This window comes from Nomascus leucogenys, chromosome 6 (assembly GCF_006542625.1).
Source record: "Nomascus leucogenys isolate Asia chromosome 6, Asia_NLE_v1, whole genome shotgun sequence".
NCBI lineage: Eukaryota > Metazoa > Chordata > Mammalia > Primates > Hylobatidae > Nomascus > Nomascus leucogenys.
This window is the reverse complement of record NC_044386.1, coordinates 34,922,990-34,945,536: the sequence shown is the minus strand read 5'-3', so window position 1 is coordinate 34,945,536 and position 22,547 is coordinate 34,922,990. Positions and strand designations below refer to the sequence as shown.

Here is a 22,547-nt window from a genome sequence, read left to right as displayed (position 1 = left end):
ACTCTGCCCAGGGCGTTAGGCAACTATTTATAAACCTGGTTTAAGAGGGAAAATACCCTGACTTTTGTTTTGCAAGTCTCTACAGATCCAAATAGCATAGCCAATCAGAATGCTACATTGGTGCGACAGTTTTCCTCACCTTTTGGAGCTGATTCTGTCATTCATTTGAGAGCCCAGGGAGAAATAAGATGTGTGGCTCTTTAGTTGCACATTCCCTGAGTACTTTGCTATGCATGAAGTGTCTTTCAAGGGAGATGTGAATTGAATCACACAGATCACTGAATGAGTTTATATTGGAATTACAAACAAGTTGAACATTTTGTCACTGAACATACTGATGAGCTCTTTGATTTTGTGAGTTCCGTAGAATGAGGACTGGTCAAGAATTACCCACCAAAACATAGTAATGGAAAATTTGGGGTTTTCTAAAGACTTTCTTAGAAGTGGACTTTCTCCAGTGGCTCTATACATACTAATAAAACACAAATTGAGTTGTTGTAAGCAGAACAAAGTTTACTGGATATTTTTTCAAGTTAGTGTGTGTTTTTGAAAATATTTTCTTGGGGAAATATATTCAGGCCCACTGCCACCCTCTGCCAGAAGCTGAGATCTTCCAAATGTTTGAAACTACAACAGTAAATGGTCAGGGCTGCTATATATTGCTGTACTGGTTGTTCACTGCACAAGGACACCCAGCCAGGAGGATGACTGGAGACTGAGATCCAGCCCACATTCCTCTTGCCCAGTGTGCAGTGTAGTGTGGGGTGGGAAGCAGAGATGCCTTTTGAAGACTGAACCAAAGCATCATATGGGTTAGTGAACAACGGCCACTGTGAATGGTGAGAGAGGGAATGAAATAGTCAATAGCTCTATAATGGTTCAGATAAATTGCAAATCACTCTTAATTCCTACATATCAACTTAACCCATGGAATAAATTCGTATTTTAATTCAGAAATCTGAGCCTTAACCTAACTTTGCATGAAGTCATGATATATCTGAAATGCAGTTCTAAAGCCCTGCCAAAGCCTGTTGAATTGGTTCAGAGATTCCCCATAAAATTTGAAGATGAGAGCTAGGGGATAAGGGAGTAGATGGAGGGAGAAGGAGTGTCAGAATTGAGCACCTGCAATTCAAGTAATATTTTTCTCGTATCTTAAAGTATGCCAAAACTAGAATTATGGTCATTAAAATAGACTGTGCCTTGTAAGTCCTTCCATAATGCCCAAGTCTAACCTTAAGTCTGAAATGAAACAAAGACATTTCTTCCATCTGCAAGATTCATCTACCACAAAACCAGCAGATTGTTTACTTTGTTAATTAACCAACAGGAACACTGACATAAAAACCAAGCAGCAAAATTTAAGATTCAGCCTAGGTATAACTTTGAATCCAGGCCATCTTCTTAGAAGCATCTAACTGGAAACTATACATTGCAACTCCCCAAGCCAGCTCAATTCAACTTCTAGCATGTTCTCCCACTGTTTTCCACGGGATCACACAGAGCAGTCCGGCTAGAACACCTGCTGCTCAACCACCCACCCTGCACCTCACTCATGCTGCCCCTGCTCAGTGAAATACCTGCCGTGTAGTCATCTTTCAAGAGTGTGTAGATAAGATTCCTTCTGCCTTCTCCTTGAAGCCTTCCCTTACTCCCTCAAATGGATCTAGATTCTCAATCCTTTCCATCCGGGGAACATACCTAGCTCTATCCCACTCCAGATTGTCATGCAGGCTCTTCAGTCTAACCCCACCCACATATCCCATGGCTGGCTCCTCCTCATCCTCCAAGTTCCCCAGGTCGAGATTTCTCCAGAGGGTCCACCTCTGCCACTCTTTACTCCTTCACAGCTATTCCCATCATAATTCCTATCACGGCTTCTAATAATCGATTTATTCTTTCGTTTACTTGTTACTTTTCAACCTCCACTACTCAATTTTAATCTCCAGTGAAGACAGGCACCTCATCTGTTTAACTTTCATAGCAGTGTCTGGTACAGAGTAGGTAGAAACCCAATAAATATTTGTTGAATGAATAAATGAATGGATGAACAAACTATAGCATTTAGTTTTTTGCTTCTGTTAGACAGGGAACCATATAGCTTATCATCCAAACCAGGACACTTTTGAGGATGAAACTGAATAACGATTGTTAATTATATTGAGATAAAACAGGCATCAACCAGGACATATGATCACCATACACCATATCTCCTCCTAAATGTCCCATTTAACAAACAAGTTCACAAGATTCACAATATCTTTAGATGCCACATGCTGAACCATTTTCGTTTTGCTAAGGTCAGATTCCTTCTCTTCAAGATCAAATCTTTGACTTGATATTTTCGTAGAACCATGTTGGTCACATCAGGCTCCAAGAAGGTGGAGCATTCTTCCTTTAGCACAGCCTCAAGCATGTCTTCATTGATAACAACGGCCTCACTCAATGAGTCCAAGGGAAAGGTCATTTCATTTCAAGGGTAGCTAATGCCATCTTGGATAGCCAATCCAAGTTTATTTCAGGACAGGCAGCATTAGTGCCACATTTAACAGCATGTGCACAAACCTCTGCAATGATTCTACTCCAGCCCTGAATGAGACGAAAGGAAGACAGAAAGCCATTGGTGGAAGAACAGCCTCTTGGATTCAAATTCTTCTACACTGTAACTGGGAATAACTGGAAGACTCTCAAAGAAGAGGGTTAGAGAGGGAACACCATAAGAGTCTGAGATAAATACTTATTGTTTGGGCTCCTAGGTCTGCTTTTTTTCAACTGTATGACTTTGAAAAAGTTACATTTTGAGTCTCATCCCTTATCTGTAGAATACATTATAATTCTGCTTAACCCTGGTACAAATGAGATGATCGATAAAGCACCTATCACAGTGACTGACACATAATAAGTACTCAATAAGTGTTGCATAAAAATAATAATCACTAATCATAAATAAATGATGTCACTTTCATTAAAGAACTAGTATCTTAGTTCGGGTTTTGTTTTGTTTTGGGTTTTTTGTAGACAGGGTTTCACCTGTTGCCCAGGCTGGAGTGCAGTGGCACAATTACAGCTCACTGCAGCCTCGAACTGCTGAGCTTGAGTGATCCTCCCACCTCAGCCTCCCAAGTAGCTGGTATTACAGCCACACGCCACCATATCTGGCTAAGTTTGTTGTTACTGTTGTAGAGACCAGGGTCTTACTATGTTGTCCAGGCTGGTCTCAAACTCCTGGCCTCAAGTAATCCCCCTGCCTCAGCCTCCCAAATTACTGATATTACAGGCATGAGCCACCGCCCCTAACTTATCTTAGTATAACATAGTGATCAAAAGCTCCAGAGCCCTGGGTTCAAATTCTACTGGTGCCATTTAGGACCTGTGTGGCCTTGAGGAAGGTATTTAACTTCTATAGGCTACAGAATTCCCATCCATTAATTGAAGACAGTTATATCTACTTCATAGGATTGTTGTGAAGATTAAATGAGATCATGCATATAAAATGCTTGGCATAAGGCTTAGCACATAGTATTGTATAATGTTTTTGAAGTAGAATTTGCTAGAAGTGCAGGTATTCAAGTAGAAACAAACAGCAAGGAGCAGAATATTTTGAGAGGTTTGTTAACCAGCCACAAGAGCAGGCTATGCCAGATTGTGGTATCTGGTCCCAAGAAACATCAGGGAGGGGAAACGGCAAGGAAGAGGTTGGGATATATAACATTGTCCATTGAGCACCCTAATTGGGAAGAAAATAGTAATCAGGAAGTGCACACTCCCTAAATGTTTCTGCATATGGGAGGGAAGAGAGACTGGAGGACAGTAAAGGCATTCCAATCCAGTGGATTCAGTGACCTTTATTTTTCCTTTGGCCTGGCTCTTAAAATAACAGAAAATGGCAGATTCTCATAGGTATTATAGAAGTCGTTTTTTAAACATATTTTAACATTTCTCTCATTTTTAATGTTGACATTGTTTTAGTTCATTTTGTGTTGTTCTAAAAGAATACCTGAGATAGGGTAATTTATTTTTTTTAAAGAGGTTTATTTAGCCCACAGTTCTAGAAGCAGAGAAGTTCAAGATTTGGCAGCTGCATCTGGTGGCTTCTGACGAGGGCCTCATGCTGCCTCAAACATAGCAGGGAAATGGAAGGGGAACCAGGTGAATGGAAAAAAGGGCAAGACACATGTGGCAACCTCAATTTATAACAATGTGCTCTTGAGGGAAGCAATCCATTCCCAAGACAACTAACCCCATCTCCAGAGAAAGACATTAATGCATCTTAAAGACCTAATCACCACTTTAAGGCAGCACCTCCCAACACTGCCACATTGGGAACCAAGCCTCAATATGGTTTTTGGTAGAAACAAATCATATTCAAACCATAGCAACCAAGTTATATAACTCACTTTGGTCTAAAAACTCCCAAAATTTCCCTCTGGTAGCCATATAAAACATACCCCCAACAGTCCTTGAAAGCTTTCCTAACCCCAGGTTATTAAATGTGGAGTGAAACTAGGAATGTCTTTGTCTTACAAAAGTTGTGTGATTGTTTTTAAAAGAATAGGTAAACTGCTAATTACCTTCCTTGGACATCTGACTCATTCCATTCCCTGAAATTTCAGACATGGAAAACCTCATTTGGAAATTCCAATTTTAATGATTCTCTAATTTACAGAGAAACTCTATTCCCTTCATCTTAGCACTGGACAATTGTATATATGCATATACTTTGTAATAAGGTCTTAGAACTCTAGAACTGCTGCATATGGGGACATTCAATAAAATGGGACAAATGTCACACACACAAGGGCAGACACACATACACAGTAATATTTAAGTTTGGGTCTGAAAGACAAAAACATTTCCATTTGCTTGCGACAAAAAACATACCTTCAGCTAACTAGAGACCCTCTTGTATGCTTAGAAATGAAGATACTAATTGATGAGAGAGGGGCTTTTCAAAATCAAATGTCTCCAATCTCTAAAGAAACTGAAAAGACCACATTTCAGTGTTGAACAAATAACTTGAAAGACTCCCTTGAAAGCTAAACAAACACCATTAAATGTAGAAAAATAAATGCTTTTATAATAACTCTAGGGTATGCCTGTCTGGTCACCGTTATGAATACCTAGACACTCCATTTAAGAACCTGCTTTTGGAAATCCTAAATGGAGTGCAAACAAGGAATTTGTCAAACTTCAATTTAAGTTTACCTTATTTAAAAGTGATTATAATTTCTTTAAGTTTTTTTCCTTTCAAATGAAATTTGAAAGGACAACTGCATTCCTTAGTTTACAAGTGAATAATCTGAGACTAAGAAGATATCCCGGGGTAGGGTTGCCAGATTGAGCAAATAAAAATACATATTCAAACATTGTATGAGACATATGCATACAAAACAATTGTTGATTGTTTATCTAAAATTCAAATTTTTGCTGGGCATCCTGTATTTTATCTGGACCTACCCCTAGGTCCTCCACCTAATGAATGGGAAAGCTGATGATAGAAACCGGTGCCCTGACTGACAGCCCGGAAAACTACTAGCAATGAATAGGTTCCTCTTTCTGATGCAAATACATTCACAATTATCCCTTGAAAATTAGATGCTGTAGAAAATCAAATACTATGTCAGGTGAACCCTCCCCTCAGGAAGCCTAGAGTCTAATGGCAATTTCTAGTGAATCTGGAAGAGAAGAGAGACTATCTGTAACCACCTCAGCAAACTGCTAACCAAGAAAATGGTTCTCACTCCTGGTCACACATTAAAATCACTTTGGGAGCTTTAAAAATAATTATCAGTGGTTCACGCCTGTAATCTCATCACTTTGGGAGGCCTAGGCAGGTGGATCACTTGAGGTCAGGAATTCCAGACCAGCCTGGCTAACATGGTGAAACCCCATCTCTACTAAAAATACAAAAAAATCAGCCACACATGGTGGCATGCACCTGTAATCCCAGCTACTCGGGAGGCTGAGGTAAGAGAATCACTTGAGCCCAGGAGGTGGAGGTTGCAGTGAGCAGAGATCACGCCACTGCACTCCAGCCTGGATGACAGAGTGAGATTCTCTCTCAGAAAAAAAAAAAAAAATTATCAGTGCCCTGAAATCCTGAGATTCTGATTGAATTGGTCTGGGATAGGGTCTGGGAAAATGGTCTTGTTTTTTTTGCTGTTGTTGTTGTTTTTTTGCCAAAATATTCCCAGATTATTCTAGTGTGCAGCCTCGTTAGCATAACGAACCAGTGGTCTCAGACTCAGAAATCTCCCCCAAGAAATCTGGATTCACAAATGGCTGGGTCTGTGCTAAAGTAGGCTCTGTGTGTGTGTGTGTGTGTGTGTGTGTGTGTGTGTGTGTCCCAAAGCCCCATACTTCCTGTATCCCATGGAGGTGTTCCAGTTGGCCAATTGGTCCTTCCAGTAAGACTCATTGAAGGGACAGCATTTTGCTGGAATTCACTTTACCCCCATTCTGCCCTTGGTTCCTAGTCATTTCTTAGCCAATGCATTTTGTAGCCTGTGTCTTGAAAACTTCATTGTAAGTATACAGATCACAATAGACAATAGAGAAGAGATCATTCCATCTAACCCTGCAGTCTGCTCAGGATACCCCAGTTACCTGGGGTCAGACATACAGCCTGTGGTCCAGAGTCAAACGTGTGGGTTCAGTGTTGTCTGAGTATCTTCCCACTGGTAGAACTCACTAAATAAAAGCCCCTTTCAGTCTTACGACTTCCCATGAAGAGATAAATAAAGATGTGCTCTGGGTATTTTTATTATTGTCATTATATTTGCTGTCCTGGTCAGAGAGGGGTCAAAAAGCCACAACGTTTTCCTCTGCCCAGCTATTATCGTCTTCCAAAAGACACAGTAGCACATGCCCAAGAGCAGGATTTCTCAACACAATCTAAGAAGACAAGATAAAGAAGCTAAGTCTCCTCTGTCCTGGCCCATGGCCCTCAGCTTCTCATTTCTGACATCATTTTTGAGGAAGGCAAGTTCATTGTCTCATTTTGCTGCATCTGTTCTCAAATTATGCCATCTTTCAACACCAGCCTAACTTAACATTTTTAAATCATTCTGACCACCATATGCCATCCAAAGTCCAAAGTAAATGGTATCTAACCTCCAGCTCTGAAGACACATGTGGCTGTGGCCAAGCCTACTTTCAAAGGCTCACTGTTGTATACTATCATGTGCTTAGGCCATTTTTACATCATTGTTAATCTTTTCATTCCAGAATCCATCTGGGATCAATTCAGCCTATGATAAGAACACTGTTCTCTTTTGGGACACTCATCCAAGACTGGTTTTCCTAGCTTAACACTCAAGAGATTCCACTTCTCCAAAAGTGTTAAGTTGAAAAATCCAGTACAAATAAACAAGATCAAAGAGGGCCAATTGTATCTACCTAGAAATAATGAGAGGGCACTTTTTAAAAAATACATAAAAGCACTAAATGAGTGCTCAATACCACTAATACCTGGAAACCTTAGGCTCAAGACAAGTCAAACAAATTCCAAATGCATCTAATCCATGTTAAATATTTCCTGTCTCAGTGACCAACAGGCCATGTTAAAACCAGTCCAACTCCTTTTGAAAGTCTCGTTCTTTTCCCCACATGAAGGGCAATGTAAGGATTCTGATCAGTGATGCAAGATTGCTAATTCTTATTGGGTAATTTTTCCCCATTAGTCAGAGATCAGCCTTGCCAACTTGGAGGCCTCACGTGCTTCACTGCCATTGGGAGCTAGCTGTCAAACTCCAGAGCTAATGGAAATATATTCTAAAAGCCAAATTCCACCCTTCACTTGCATGGTGACAGTTCCTAACCAGGTGAGAGAGCTTCGACCCCATCCCAAAGTCTGAGACCTTCAGTCTTTCTTTGTCATCACCTTCTTCTCATGTCATTGTCAGCAAATCCCCTTTGACAACCGTCTCTCTGTTCCCTTGGAAAATGCCCAAATTCTCCCAAGAGAGGAAGCATTATCTTTCTAAATCTTAATTTAATTGGAAAAGAAAGAGCTGAGATTTTTAAATTCAGGGCAGAGGCAGATCACTTCAAGGTCCAGGATTTGGGCTGATGAGCAAATAATCAATCATATTGGGAGGTGTTCTGTACCTTCCTCTGTTATAACTCTAATTCCCGCAGCCAAAAATATACATTAAGGAACAAACAGGCTGGTTCTCTCCAGTGTCTTTTCAACTGATAGTTCGTAACTGGTATGATAGTTAAATTCACGTGGAGAAGGATGCAGATTCATTTGCCAGACACAACCAAGACAGGGCCAACACCAGCAGGGGCTTCTAGAACTAGAACGAAGTTTCCCTGCTTCAGATCAGAAGAAACTCAATTGGAGGCCCAGTCATGTGTCTTATACAAGTGCCTAACAACATACATAAAATCCCAGAGAGGTGTGTATTGCAGTGAACCAACACTAGTTCACAAGCAGCAATGCAAAACCCCTTTCTTCCTCTGCTCCGTGGCAAAAAGTAAGTCTGTTCCATTTGTTTACAACCATTGCTGTTACTTTCCAGCATAACCATAATCTTATTTTGTAAATCCTATTCCTGACACACCTCAAACCATCTGCCCATTCTTTCTTGGGTTAGCTTGGGGCTGTTTGGCAAATGTCTGTAAGTGGAATATTTTTTAACAGAGTACATGCCCCTTGTAAAGACATGTTGCCATGGCTGCTAGGTGCTCTGAAAAATCTCCTTTGGTTTTTTCCTTGAAATCCAATATGCCTTTAGTAATTTTTAATATGCATAGAATTAAGAAGAGACAAAGAGGCATAAATACAACCCATTAGGCTTCAGATTCAAAATAAGTTTGTATGCGCTCTCAGTCAAATACAAGGAATTGGCTAAAATTTTATTAATAAAAGTGTATTTGTCAGTTTGAAGGAAGAGAAGACTTAGCCTATGTTTCAGATTCAGACTTGCAAACAGTTTTGAGGGGAACAAGTGATACAGTCTGAGCTGTAGAACTTCCACGATTTCTTGTCCCCACGGAGTGGGACCAGGGTTCTCAGCAAGTCACTACAATCTGTCTTTGCTTCATTATTTTGCCATCTTCTTATTTAAACTACAAGGTGCTGAGAAAGACCCAGAACCCCAAACTGGATGAAGGATATGTGATAAGCAATTCACGGAGCACAGATACAAATGGACAAAAGTGAGAAAAAATGTCTCACCTTATTAGTAATCAAGAAAATAATAGAATAAAATAACAAGATCATTGTTAGCCTCTAAAATGGCAAAGATTAAAAACAATGAAAATATGTAGTGAGGGTGTGGGGAAATGTTCACTCTTAAGCACTGCTGGAGAAAGCAGAAATTCATACAACTCTCCTGGAGTCACTTTGGTAGTATCTAACAAAATTTTTCTAGTACCTATCTTTGGCTACACTTCATGTATATATATACACACACACACACACACACAGACATACACATGTGAATTTAAAAATTATTTATAGCAGCATTACTTGTAAAAGCCAACAATTAGAATTAGCCTATCAAAAGAGAAATGGTTACATAAACTCTGGTTTATCTACCCAATGGACTATTACACTGCCATTAAAAAGAATGAGACAGTTCAACATCTTCTGATATGAAAAGAGTGATATATTGACAATTAAGATAGCAACTTACAGAATATTAATATGTTCCAACTTATGGAAAAACAATGACTTACCTAGGTCTATAACAAAATGTGAAAAGGAGACTCTTTTTCAGCTTTGTCTAAGGCCCCAGAAGACCCAGAACAAAGCAAGAGGCAATTATTGGTTTCACATTCTAAAGTGAGTTTCTAGACCACCTAGACAGGATATGCAAAGGAGACAACTGCAACCATTAGCCCATCACTCGCCTCAAGGCTGTAAAAGGACTGAAACCGAAAATGCTGAGAGAGTTCCTTTGGAATGATTTTTCAGGGTGTGGTGGTGTTTCCACCTTTACCTCTTTCTAAGTAAGAGAGGTTTCAAGGAGAGCTCCCTGAATGCTGGAGTCTGCCAAGTGTAGACTGGCACTTGATTCAAGACCAAAGATCGTCTACTAGCAAGAGGCTGCAAATTGCGTGCGGAGGCCCAGGCACTGAGAGAGCTGCAGTGCAGCAGACAGGCCCAGGTACTGAGAGAGCAGCAGTGCAGCAGACTGCACATCTCCCAGCAGCAGCAGCCAGAGTGCATCAGTCTTGCCCTTAGGCCATATGCAAGGGAGCCAGCCAGGATGGTCTTGAAAAGGGCCCCACCTGTAGAGAGGTTGACAACACTCCACCCATAACCTTCCTATCTCTTGATCACATTCACACACACACCTACTAGGTGGAGGCCAAGCTTTTACTTTCCCCAGCCAGCACCTGCATCTGTCAGTGGCTGCCCACAAGCTGCCGGAATCCACTAGGTGCACCAAAAGCCAGAGTGCCTGGGGTGATGGGTGGGACTTGAAAGGACTGGAGGAGTTGTTATTCTACATGATTGTCCAAGAGCGTGAGAATGAATCTGCATATTATATTTATAGAGACAGCAAGGGGAAACTGTTTTCTACCTGTACTGTATGGAATCTCACTCTTTCAATATAATGTTAACAATTATACAGATAAAACAGAGAAAAGGTCTGGAAATTTACACACAAACCAATTATGATCTCTAGAAAGCAGAGTGTGGTTAGAGGATGAATAAAAAAACTTATGCATTTTACTCTATACACTTCTATATAGCTTGATTTTTTAAAAAAACAAACATATACACTCAACTTTTTTGTAAACAAAAAGTTAAAATACATACACATACATACACATATACTCACTGTATGAAAATTCAGAAAAGTAAGAAAAAGAAAACAAATAGACCATAAATGTAATTCCACTCCTCCCAGATCTCACCTCTGTTAGTATATGATGAGTTTTTATTCACATCTTTTTTATGTAATTTGCTTGCAGCAGACAGGGCCTCATTGGGCATCACCAACAGTCAAGTTAAACAAGCAAGAACTTCAAGGATTGTTTACTGCTGCCACTCATATATTCCATGGGTATTTTGACCATATGAAAATCTGGGTATAGGAACAAAGAAAACCAATCTGATACTTATGAGTCTGTCTCCCTTAGCTCCCTTAGCTTAAAATGTTCATAATTAAGATGGAGATAAAAATTATCACTGTGACATTTTATGCACTGGCTCTAGACAGTAGCAAGGTAGAGGACTAGAAGATTAAGATTTACTAATCCCCTTATGAAATCACAAATGAGCACTTTAGTCAAACTTAACAATACTTACCAAGTCTGTCCAGAAAGCTCATTTGAGCCTCAAACAAACAACCTAAACGGAAATTCAAGAGAAGACTTTATCTCCTGTCTGAGATTTACACAAAAATCAAATCTGTTACAGACTCATCTAAAAAACACAGATAACCGACTTGAGCTAAAGCAAATGGAGTGGCTGCTATACACGTGGAAATTACCTCCTTCTTTGTTTTCAACTGCCTGGGAACCAGGGAGAAGTTCTGGTTTCTAAACCTTGAGGCAACACGAACAATGAACAATTGTTAGCTAGAAATAGCAGATGAAGCCTATTACTATACGACGGAAAGTAGACTGCACTGTCTTAAGGTTGTGTTTATTACACAGGCCTGGTGGGTAAAATGATATGGTAGAGAGTGAATGTCCTGCTCAGTAGAAACCTCTGAGAAACCCTCCACTCCAAGGGAAGCATCCAACTTCTTTCTGTTTTTCCTCTTGTTGAGTATAGGCTCGGATAATTACATGTAATTTCCCAAGTCTGTCTTCATGAATGAAACTTCTTACCAATTTCTACCAAAACCCTCTACCAAATCAAATAAAGATAAGGTCAACAGAAAGCCAATACCATGCAAATAAGCAGTAAAGGTCTTCATTTTTTTTTTTCATTTGAGTGGCAAACCAAAAATCTTGAAAAGTTAACAATTCCGTGATCCAGCAAAACAGGAACAGAACACAAAAGTTTTCCCTTGGGTTAGAATATGAAAACTTTTTTCAAGAGTAAATTCAATTGAGCTGAAATTGTAAAACCTGGAATGGCAAAGTGTATTTTTTAACCAAATTTGTTGGAAGCCAGTCATACACAGAAAATAAACCCAAACTCAAACTAGTACTGAAGTCCAGTTTCCTTTTAGCATTTTTTTTAAAAAGAAGAAAGAAAAATAAACTTTCTAGACTTGAAAACGTAGCCTTTAGAACAAGGTTCCAAGAGTTACTTGGATGTTGGCTGATGCTTACAAACTAATGCTAACAAGTGGAGTGTAAATGAATCAAAACCAGATAGATTCCATTTCCCTTCAAGTAAATGGAGGTTGGAGATGGGGAGGTGGTGGGAATGCTTCCCAAAATGTATGTGAATTTTACCAAAACCACAATGTTCTGTATAAAAACTAGAGAAATATCATCTGAGCTTCAACTAGGGCTGGGTTTCAAAGAAGTGACATGAAGAGGGAGAAATGACACCCACGAGCACCCTTCTGTGCCAGGCCATGACCTTCAGGAACACTGGTTTCACCCCCACAATAAACGGCGTGGCTGGCAGGTGTTCTCCTCCGACTTCAGAGATGAGAAAATGAAACGGGTCTACTTGAGTCCCCTTCTGCAGGTCATTCAGCCAGGAAGTGACCCTGAAGGGTGTCTGCATTAGGAAACAGTGCTCTCTCACCTCCTGTGCTCTTGTTCCATGAGAATCATTGATTACTTCAGCAAGTATGATGTAATGATGCTTTAACGAGGCTATTTTGGAGCATTCTACCAATGCAATGCTAATCTTGTCAAGGCCAACACCTGTGCTGACTTAGATAGTGCCTATGGGAGAACTAGGTAAGAAGAGGTAGAGAGTCATTATATTATCATATTTTTTGTTTTTGTTTTTGTTTTGTTTCTGTTTGTTTTGTTTTAGAGACAGAGGTCTTGCTTTGTTACCCTGGCTGGAGCACAGTGGCACAATCATAGCTCACTGTAGCCTCAAACTCCTGAGCTCAAGTGATTCTCCTACCTCAACTTCCCAAGTAGCTGGGATTACAGGTACACATCATAATGCCTGATTAATTTTTACATTTTTTTTTGTACAGACAGGGTCTCACTATGTTGCCCAGAGTGGTCTCAAACTCCTGGCTTCAGACAATCCTTCTGTCTCAGTCTCCCAAAGTGCTGGGTTTACAGGCATGAGCCACTGGGCCCAGCAAGAGTCTTATCTTGATTTAACTTAGGGTCACCTTGAATTCGTGTCATAAATCCAAGTTACTCAACTGTGGGGCAGGCCTGTGCTTCACCTGCATTACCTAACTCCTTTAATCCTCAAAATGACTATGGGTTTTACAGCATTTTTATCCCTATTTTATGCCTAAGAAAACAGGCTTGGAACGGCTAAGGAAGAGGCAGAGCCAGGATTCTCACCCAGCCTGCCTGACCCCTCCGAGTCCATATCATGTGTTCTTACCTCCTTCACGAAACTAAAAGGTCAATAATTCTAGAAATTATGCAGCAGTGGCTTTTCAAGGTATGTGGCTATCACTGATAGCAGCTTCCCACACATGTATTCATTCATCCAACAGGTATTGATTAAGTGACTACAGTATATAAGACTGGAGGGTTATAAAGAGATCAAAATATGTTCAAGTTCTTGTCCTTAGACTCAAGCCATGCACAGCCCAGACTTACTCAGCTCTGGATTTTCCCCTGGTCTTCTGGCTACTGTCCTTTATCTTTTCAACTCACTTGTTATTACACCAGTTTCTTTCTTTTGGACATGTCCAAATTTCTGGTTTAGAGAAGTTTGTCCCCGAGACAAGTGAACTTCATCAAGAGATAAATGAATGGACAGACAGCTTTAAACCAACGGCCTCTGGCATTCATAGAGTATCAGAACTTGAAGGGATCTGAGAGATGGAGCCTGTATTGATCAGAGTAGTCTAACTGCTATAACAGACAAGCCCAAAAGTTTACTTCTTGCTCTCACAAAATTCAAGGGGTACGTTTCTGGTTGGCCTCTGTCACACCTGTGGTGGCAGGTGGGGATCCAGGTTCCTCCCCTGCTGTGGCTCCACCATCTCAACAAAGGGTTTTAGGAAGCCCCAGACTTCATCCGCACAGCAGACAGAAGGCAGAGAGAAACATCAGAGCAGGCATACTTACTTCTAACTGCCTCCTCCCATCCCATCGGCAAGAGTTAGTCACAGTGCCACCTTCACGCCAGGGCCTGGGAGGTCTGTATGCAGGTTACCAGGAAGAATAAGTCAGTTTAGTGAGCATGTGGCCCATAAAACCACCGTGCAGGTGAGGAAACTGCTGCAAAGTACCTAGTGCTACAAAGTGCCTACGTGAATCAACCAGTGTCACACAGGAGCAGATTCCATATTCCACTGCAGCACTCTTTGCATACAACATTGATGCTTCCTAAAAAGACGTGTCTTGCTTTTATTTCTTATATCATACTTACTATATAAATTTTAAAAATACAAAAAAACTTAAAGAAAATAAGTTTGCACTATACTTTTCCAACATAGTCGCTGTTTGTATTTTGATGCCCACTAGCCTCTTCCACGTGTGTATCCTTATTATATATCACACAGACAAATTTTAATTATAAAATGTTCCAAACACACAGAAAGCAGTATAAAAGAAACCTAGGGATGTACCACTCAGATTTAACAAATGTTAACATTTTACCACATTTGCTCAGTTCTCTCCTTTAGAAATAAAATGGATACAGCTGAAACTCATCTAATTCTTTCTCATTCCTAAAGGAAATGAAGAAGTGCTATCCTAAAGCTGGTGTGTATAGATCCGTTGAATGTTTCTGTACTTTTACTATAGATAGATAGATAGATAGATAGATAGATGATAGATAGAAACATTTTTGTACTTTTACTGTATATATATATATACAAGTACAAAAAGTACTGTATATACATATACAAATATATATACAAATATGTATATATATACAAATATATATACAAATATGTATATATATACAAATATATATACAAATATGTATATATATACAAATATATATACAAATATGTATATATATACAAATATATATACAAATATGTATATATATACAAATATATATACTGTATATGTATGTACAAAAAGTACTGTATATATATATATATACAGTAAAAGTACAAAAACGTTTCTATCTATCTATCTATCTATCTATCTATCTATCTATATATATATATAGAGAGAGAGAGAGTCTCACTCTGTTGCCCAGGCTGGAGTGCAGTGGCGTAATCTTGGCTCACTTCAACCTCCACCCCCTGGGTTCCAGCAATTCTCCTGTCTCAGCCACCTGAGTAGCTGGGCTTACAGGCATGGGCCACCCTGCCTGGCTATTTTTTTAATATTTTTAGTAGAGATGGGGTTTTGCCATGTTGGCCAGGCTGGTCTCCAACTCCTGGCCTCAAGTGATCTGCCCACCTTGGACTCCCAAAGTGCTGGGATTACAGGTGTGAGCCACTGCACCTGGCCTTTACTATGCAATTGGATTCATAAAATGTATATTACTTTTGTACGTTTTAGATTTTTGCATAAGTGATACAGTGCCATATATATCCTTTTGTACCTTGCTTTTTTCAGTCAGCATTATGTTTTAAGACTTATCCATGTTGATCCATGGAGATTATTTTCATTCAGTTGAACTAGATTTAGTATTCCATTGAATGACTAAGCCACAGTTTATTACTCATTCTTCTCATATGCAGTTAGATTGTCTCCATTATTCCCTTCACAGTAGTTTTAAAAAACAAACTTAGCATCAAATTATACATACAGATTTGCCGCCTGCTTTTTCCATGTAACATAACCTAGTTAAGCCTAGTAGTCACATATATTCTTTGAGAATATTATTTTTAACAGCTGTATAGTGCCCTCTCACATGAACATACCAAAATGTATTTAACCAATTCCCTGTAGTGGAATATTCAGGTATTTTCCAATAATGTGCTATATAAATTATACTCCCACAAACATCATTTTATGTGCACTTTTGGCATAGTGACAAACCGAGAAAACTAAGGACTGCCTGTCGAGAGGGAAAGTGCTACTACGGCGGTGAAGCAGCACTGTTCTGGCCCCGCACTTTCTGGGGCAAATCCTACAAATTCCACTTACTAACCATGTGACTTTGGACAAACTTAACTTCTCTGTGTTTCTATAAAGTGAGATCAATGAGAGTAGTTTCATTAAATCCCATACCAGGTAGAGTTGTAGATTTTCTGCTTTATTATTTCCGTAAATTCCCCTGTAGGCAAGCAAGGGAAATCCTGCACCTGAGGCTCAAATGAGCTTACCTAAAGCAAAGTGCCACTCAGAGGACAAGGAGTCGTGAGATTTGAACCACTCCAGAACAGTGCCTGGTGCATGGCAAGTATTCAGGAAGTTAGGTTCAACACACACACACACACACACACACACACACAGTGAATACGCATTTGCACACATGCATACATGCACTCATGCACACCCCTGCACATGCACACACACATCTATACCTCTATGATAATTTTGGCTATGTGATATAGTACTATTATGCTTTTGTTCTATCCCAACTTTTCCTTATTGATAAAGCTAACTAATCTTCTCACCCCCCCCCGACCCCCGTGGTTTTCTTTTCCACATGGCACATCTTGCTTTTGCTGGCAATCCCTTCTTCGGCCCCCCAGCAAGCTTTCACTACCCAACACATTATACACTCAGAAAGTGCCACTGAAGCCCATTACTGACATAATGAAATTCTCTGACTCCCTCTTTCCATTTCAACCAAGTGGTCTGTCTATCCAAATATTTTCTCCCCCAGAGTCCTCCTCTCTGTCTTATGAATGGTGTCCCACTTCCCAGCTGACCTCAAACCTGTGCAGATTACCTTTTCAAGCAAATGTAAATAAACAATAAAGCCCAAAACAAAGAAGCCCACTTGATTTTTTTAGTACTTCTAGAAATGGCTCAATAAAACTTCACTGGCCACAGGAGACTTCCCCTAATTCAACTAAACAAACACTCTTCCTTCTTCTCTTAAGAATGCCATCGGGCAGTCTAATGGGCTTTGAAAAACTCTTTGGAGGTCTGCACTGGAAAGCAAGATAAAAGGAAGCCACGGATGAGCAGTGAAGCAGTCAGGCTCGGAGCCCTGCCCTCACCTCTGAGATCAGCACGTTCCAAAATCTGATGAGATTCATAAATTCACAAGGAAGTACTTACTGCACAATTTGCCACGGCAATTTCCAAATGGCTTTGGGCGATCATGACACCTTTAGTCTCAGAATGCCAGGAGAATACTTGAAAGGCCCTGAATTGATGAAAACCATCATGGTTAGAGCTGTTTTCATATTATCAAATATGGTTTTAATTAACCTCAAAAAAACAAGAAAGAGGTTTCTAGAAAAGACAACACATACACCCCCCCAACCCCCCCACACACCAACCTCTGTGTGATAAACATAGCTGAAAAGGGGATTAGGTTCCATGCCTCACTGCATGAAGAAAATTAGCATCTTTTAGTCTCTCTGGAATGTATTTGTTTTCCTTAGACGCAAGCTCAGTTACACACTTCCAACTCCTTAATATTAATTCCTTTTCTTATTTCAGCCTGACCAGAACGAATTCTGTTCTGAGGCATCTTAGCAATAAAATCCAAATGGCGTTATGCCCTCTGGCCTATAACAACTGGTGTCACTCCTATGAGACCATGTCTAGACTCTTAGGGAAAGTTAAGAAAGATATCATGCTAGATTAGCTATTGTGTTTTTTGAATTTTGGGAAGCTAGATCACTCCCCTGCACATTTTTATACCCATGGGAGTCTCAGATCTGGACTCAAAATTGAGGGGATGTAGGAATAAAGTAGATATAAATCTTGTCTACTTCATCATCATGTCATCCAAGCTCATGTTTTCTTTATAAGAATGCCTTTAAGAACTCAGAATGTTATAATCTTAGGTAGATGCCTATTTATATCTTTGCTACATACCTTCTTTTTCCAAGGTTGGGTTTTTTTGTTTGTTTCTTTGTTCATTTAATCTAGGAGATTAGTAAATAGTGTTTTATTTGAGGGTGGTTAGCATTGATTGAATCATACTGTATGGCTTTGTCTTGACAATTCACTCTCAATCATTCCTTTATCAAAGAAAGGAAAGATAAGAAGTAGAAGAGATAGAGGAGAAGGAGAGGGAAGGAGAATAGAAAGGAAGAAGGGAAAGAAAAAAGGTAGGAAAGAAGGAAGGAAGGAAGGGAGGGAGGGAGGAGGAAGGAAGGAAGGAAGGAAGGAAGGAAGGAAGGAAGAGAGGGAGGGAGGGAAGGAAGGAAAGAGGGAGGGAGAAACAAAGGGTGAATGGGCATCACTGGCCATAGTATCTGAAAGAAAATAATGTATTGGGTAGAAAGGCTTCAACTTTATCCCAGAAAGTCTTTAAATTCTCAGTACATTCTTTTTAGAGGTATAGATGCACAAAGTTACACCACCCTTCAGGCATCCCACTCAGTACAAGGCTTACAGACATGGTAATGAACACAAAGAGCACCACAGAGCTCCTCAGAAGTGTCAGTGTTGCTTAACATTTTATTTATTATTTATTTATTTATTTTTGGGACAGAGTCTCGCTCTACCACCCAGGCTGGAGTGCAGTGGCTCCATCTAGGCTCACTGCAACCTCTGCCTCCCAGGCTCAAGTGATTCTCCTGTCTCAGCCTCCTGAGACCTGGGAGTACAGGCGTGCACCACCACGCCCAGCTAATTTTTGAATTTTTAGTAGAGACAGAGTTTCTCTATGTTGGCCAGGCTGGTCTCCAACTCCTGACCTCAAGTAATCTGCCCGCCTCGGCCTTCCGAAGTGCTTAACATTTTAAATTAATGCAGACTTACATTTCTAAGCTATTCTTAATATTGCGAGTTTTGCTGATACCCAAACAAAATGGACTTCCCTCAGTGGAATTGAATTTGCCTCACAGTAACTGTTGCACAGAGCCTAACTTGTTAGGAGGTAGGATAAAAGAACACTTTTTGTAAAAAAAGAACACAAGCCTGGGAGTCAAATGGGCCCAGTCCTGCCTACAACTGACAGTGTCTACCCTGGACAAGCCATTTAACCCCTTCAGAGCCCATTCCCTCCGCTGTAAAATTACTCACTAAAATGAGTACTCACTTGGGTTAGATCTATGTTGAATATCTTCCCGGTAGTGCAGCCTTGTAAACAGTCCCAGAAGGACCTGTCTTGCCATGTTGTAATTCAGCCTTGCTATACCAGGATGTGGGGATGGATGGGAGTAGAGAGGCAGGGGTCGGATAAAATGAGAGAAATCAAGGAGTCTCAGAGCATTTCCACCGTTAGCATCGTTCCCACACTCCGACTTCTGGGAACTGCCACATTTTTAGCACCCCGTTATTTAGAGAGACACAAGATAGGAAGGTGCCACAATGAGACATTTTCTTATTCTGAACCCTCATCTAGCTGCCTCAACGGAGCTGGGGGTGGAATGGCAGAGGCAGCAAAGGTCACACTGCTAGGAGTAGACTGAGCATTAGAAAGAGAGGACACATCCAGAAACGCAGCAGGAGCCCATCTTGGTGCATGTGTCCCTCACTGCATGGGAAGCCATGCACGTTCAAACAGCAGCTACACAAAGCACAGTTTTGCGAAATCACTCTTCAGTCATCTATGCAGGAGATGTTAATCAGGCTCCAAGCATCATAAGAAGGTTGTATTAAATGTCTGCTGTTGATTTCCTTTATAAGGTTGGTTTCTGCCCAACAGGTCAAGTAAGGCAGGACCAGCAGAAATTATGAGAGCAAAAAAGGAAGGGAGCCCATATTCACAGAAAGTGTGCTCCAAAATGCAAATGACTGGCCAGGCACCGTGGCTCACACCTGTAATCCCAGCACTTTGGGAGGTTGAGGCAGGCAGATCACCTGAGGTCAGGAGTTCGTGACCAGCCTGGCCAACGTGCTGAAACCCTGTCTCTACTGAAAATATAAAAATTAGCCAGACGTAGGGGTGGGTGCCTGTAATTCCAGCTACCAGGGAGGCTGAGGCAGGAGAATTGCTTGAACTCAGGAAGTGGAGGTTGCAGTGAGCCGAAACAGCCCCATTTCACTCCAGCCTGGGCAACAAAAGTGAAACTCCATCTCAAAAAAAAAAAAAAAATGCAAATGACAAACAGAGGGCTTGGTTCTTAGGACAATGGTTAAAGAACAGCAAAGAATATGCTCAAATAGATTTGAAGGCGGTTGCTAACTAAATCACACAAGGCAGCAGGACATTTGCTGTAGAAACAGTAAACATTGCAGTCAGCCAAGAGACAATATCTGACTCACAGGCAAATAATGACGTATAAAAATTGTCTTTTTTTCTTATTAAAGATTTTTTCAAATTAACACATTGAATCTTTTCTTTTGGTTGACAAAGCCAAAAGGCAACTGACACCCAAAGGGAAGCAACAACCAGGGAGAAAGCCAAGTTTCTAAAAAATTAAGACATTTCTTCCATTTCTCTCCTAGTTAATAACTCAGGCTTCTCTATAAGGAGCAAAACTGCAAATGTACACTTGGCCTTCATTCTGCGTGTTCATAGTCCCACAAGAACTAGCCAAGCCTGCAGAAAGTCTTGTCAGAACATTGTCAGGCTTTAGACCCTAAGGCCTGGAAGGGCCTGCAAAAAGCTTAGTAAATGGAGACATCTGGGCGAGCCCCCAGATCCGGGAAGTCAGGCTTGCAAATGGTCAAAACAGTCAACATTTCCTATTGCAAGTTCCTAGCAGTCATTAGTGGTGGAAATGCTGAGTAGTTTGATGGTGTCATCCCTATTTTCCAGATCAAGAGGTGAGGATAGAAGTTGACTAAGGAAGGTATCCAACCATCACCTGCAGCGTCAGGGAGTGCTGGAATCAGGCCTCAGCCTCGTCTCCCACAGCCACATCCACCAGCCTTCTCCCTGTCAAGGCTCCTAGACACTCGCTCAAGATTCCAGAAACTACTCCGGCTTCACTCAATGTAGACTCACCTCCACCGTCTGTCCCTGCTGCTCCCTGCCCCACACTAGGAGACTCACCAGGAAGGTCTCTTCTACTCCCATCTCTAAGAGAACGCAAGGATTGAAGTGCTTGCAAATCCCCTAAGAGTTCCTTAAATTTTCAAGGTACTATTTTAACCACCTCCTCCATCCCTTAAAGCCTGAGGAATTGGACAGGCAGGCAGGGAAGCTGTTTGGCTCGGGGATGGAAGAGTCACTTGGCCGCTTCCTCTTCCTCTTGCCTCCCAGAAGTAACGGAGTAGTAACACAACTCTCCCCTCTTTGCCACCCCATCCACCAGGCAGGTATGGCCAAGAACCAGAAAATTCTCCATTCTGGAGACTGTCCCCAACTCTCCCTAGGTGCCAGTGGAACATTTGCTGGGGGAAGAAAAACTGAAGCTGTTTGTTGTTGTTTTTTAATAGTCGAGAAAGAGTTATATTCATTTTACACTTGAATAGAATAATTTAGGGAAGAAATGATGAGAATTGGGGCTGAAATATTCCATTTATTTGGGAGCTTGGATGACTGTCACTTGGCGAATTAAAGGCACTTGTGTCGGGCTCAGGAACACACACACTCTCCACCACTCCTTTCCTTAGCCACATGTGGTAGTTTTCACGTTTTACAATAACTCTTCATGGGAGAAGGATGAAAATTGCACTGAGCTTTTCTTACAACTTAATGAAGTTTCAGGAAAGAAATCCGAGCCTTGCTCTGGCGCTCTGATGCTGCATCTTTGTAAACAGTGTGGCAAGGGGCTTTGCAAGATTTATAGGAAACGGCATTGGCAGAGAAAATGTTAGCTCCTGCTCCGGCCCCATAAAGCTATGCTATTGGCTTTGTAAAGCTCTCCAAAAAATGAGATTGAAAACAAACTGAAATCAACACCATTCAGTCCACTGCTAGCCAGGGGCCTCTAAAGTTTATCAATGGGGGTTCACCTGCTTCCCAAAAGAAAAGAGTTTTGTCCCTGAAATAAAAGGCTTGTAAAATCTCTCCCCTATAAGATGGTAGTGACACGAGGATTTTCAAATCAGGGCAAAATGATAGGAAAGAAATGGTCATTTTCTGCATGTCAGAAGGTGAATTTGATACCAATGCCTGTTAGGCAGAGACAACCACACAAGTAAGCATATGCAAGGAAGCTCTTGACATATGGCTTGGGTTACCTAGAACTAGCGGCCAGAATAATTATGAGATTGCAAAGGGAAGAAATGTGTAGGAGCAACATTCCTTGTGAGTAGGGTTGTGTGTAAGAGAATATAAAGTCTTTATTGCAGACTATATGACAGGGAAGGGAATGATTAATTATCAAACAACATCTCCCCCATCTTGAAATAAAAATTTCCAAATGTCTATCTCACAGGTCTTGCACCTAGAGCCTCCTTTCTGTTCAGCCCAACATGAAACAGTTTGCAGGTTAACGTGCCCATTAAGCCTCCACCAGGCCAGGCCCTCCTCAGCATTCCCTGCTGTAGAAGTTGTAAATAAGGAGCTGTGCATGGGATTTTGCCGAATAAAAGAG

The 22,547-nt window shown here is 40.8% G+C and overlaps 1 long non-coding RNA gene across 1 annotated transcript in view; it reads right to left on the bottom strand.

Moving 5' to 3' along the window:
- Positions 1-14,208, bottom strand: part of LOC115835381 — a 151,623-nt gene extending 137,415 nt beyond the window's left edge. Inside the window, exons 1-2 of the long non-coding RNA XR_004030348.1 lie at positions 14,146-14,208; positions 10,876-11,045 (exon numbers count right to left, since the gene is read on the bottom strand). This is a non-coding gene — a long non-coding RNA (uncharacterized LOC115835381). The remainder of the gene's footprint in view (positions 1-10,875; positions 11,046-14,145) is intronic.
- Between the last annotated feature and the right edge of the window lie 8,339 nt (positions 14,209-22,547).